Source organism: Petaurus breviceps, unplaced genomic scaffold (assembly GCF_028583685.1).
Source record: "Petaurus breviceps papuanus isolate PSGF00001 unplaced genomic scaffold, PetGlider_PUasm1.0 154, whole genome shotgun sequence".
Classification (NCBI taxonomy): domain Eukaryota; kingdom Metazoa; phylum Chordata; class Mammalia; order Diprotodontia; family Petauridae; genus Petaurus; species Petaurus breviceps.
The window spans coordinates 5,024,734-5,027,088 of NW_027185715.1; positions in this window are offsets into that span (position 1 = coordinate 5,024,734).

Here is a 2,355-nt window from a genome sequence, read left to right on the forward strand (position 1 = left end):
ATAGATAGATAGATAGATAGATAGATAGATAGATAGATAGATAGATAGATAAAATCAAGCTGGGAGGGGAAAACCCTCAGGATTTCTGGCCAAGAGAGAAACAATTGCTATTTACATTCATTCTGAGCCATATGGGCCCAAACAATAATCATTAAATTGTGCTTAGGTAGGGACCTGGGGACATTTTGAATGCTGTGAATAAGTTCACTTACCATGATAGTGTACTTTCCAGGATATACACATTGATAATGAAGTTGACTCATGCATTTCCAGAGCTAACTCAGTGTTTGGGAGGCTCTGAAGGAAAGTGTGAGAGAGAATAGGTATTAGACTGACTACCAAACTAAAAGTTTACAGAGCCGTTGTGCTGATCTTGTGGTATGCCTGTGAAACCTGAACAGGATACGAGGACTATGCCAGGAAACTGAATGACTTCCATTTGAATTGTCTTAGCAAGATTCTGAAGATCACCTGGCTAGATAAGGGACCGGCACTGAAGTCCCTTCTTGAACTAAACTGACAGGCATTCAAACTCTACTTCAGAGAGCACAACTCCAAGGGGATGGCCACATTGCTCAAATGCAAAATGTACACTTGCCAAAAAGACTTTGATGGGGAACTATCACAGACAAACATTCACATTGTTTTCAGAAGAAGGTACTACCATAGCTGAGGGTATCATAAATTTATATCTGGGGGTGGCTAGGTGGCCCAGTGCAGAGAGCACCAGCCCTGGAGTCAGAAGGACCTGAGTTCAAATCTGACCTCAGACACTTAACACTTACTAGCTCTGTGAGCTTGGGCAAGTCATTTAAACCCAACTGCCCTGTCTTCCTCCCTCCCCCCTCCAAAAAAAAAGCAAAAAAAAAATTATATCTTGACGATGCCTTAGGGTCCAGAGTGTCCAAACTTCTTTTTACACACCAGGAAACTAAGGCACAGAAAGTTTGAGTGATTATCCTAGGGCTACATGGCTAGTGTTTGAGACAGGATCTGAACCCAGACCTTCCCAATTCCAAGTGTAGTGATTTTTCTTCTATGAATGTAGTATTTAAGATCACAGGATTGTAGAGTCAGAACTGGAAGAGGTCTTAGAGGTCATTGAGAAAAATAGCTTTGTTTTACAGATGAGGTATTCTAGGTCAAAGGAGAATTGACTCATTTAGGATTACACAGTAAGTGTCTGAGGCCCACTTTTTTTTGCTTTTTGTTTTTGGAAAGGAAATTGGGGTTAATTGACTTGCCCAAGGTCACATGGCTAGTAAGCGTTAAGTGTCTGAGGCTGGATTTGAACTCAGGTCGTCCTGACTCCAGGGCCAATGCTCTATTCACTGTACCACCTAGCCACCACTGAGGCCCACTTCTAACCCACATCTTCCTGACTTCAAGTCCAGTATTCCATTCATTACATAATGCTATCTTTCTACTAGGACCTAAATTAGGTTGGAGTCAAGAGGAGAAGATCCTCTTAGCAGTAGTCAGATGGTTATACTTCAGGCACTAATTAGTTTACTATATTCTAACGTCAGTCTTGATGATGGTCTTTATTCTTTGAGTTGGGAGAGTCAATCTTCCACTCTTCCTTCCCATTAAGATGAACTCCCTGTGATCATGTATCTATTTATTCTTATTATTTTAATAATTGCTTATGTTTACATAATTCTATCCCGGGGATATTGTCAAGGAAAATTCATGTTCAGGCACATGTTGGATGAGTTAATCCCTAGGGTCTCTTCCAACTCTGAGATTCAGGGTTAAAACTAAAGCTAGCATGACACAGTCAATCTCTAACTCTGGGCTATACTCTATTTGTCCTCTGGGACTCAGTAGCCATGAATCACACAGCCACTAAGTTCTCTCTCCCTCTCCCATCAGAACCAGTAAGAGATCATCAAAATTCCTGGGCTGCCCTTCTCATACCTGGATCTTTTTATGGTCCAATTTCATTTCCAGTGTAGGATGGCAGAAGGAAAAAAAGAAGCAAATTAAAAAACAGCAGAAGCCCATGAAACTCTATCCAATATTAGACTGCAGTATTATTTTTTAAAAGTCCTTAAATTTTCAACATATCACTTTTTATCCTATCCCCAGATGAAACTGGAAAGAATTCAATCTTGTGTTTCAAGGTAAAGTCTGAATCAGAGATTTAAAGAGGGAAATATGCTTTAGGCTTCATCATCTAATTGATTTACCCTTTTAAACAAGAAATATTGGAGAAACCCAGCATCTAAATTGGGGTAGAAGTTCACAATAAAATTTAAGTATTGAGAATTGCTTCTAGAGAGGGCACAAGGTAATTGCTTTCTTTTTTTCCATTCTTTGAAGCAAAATTTATATGGCTGATCACTATCCAGA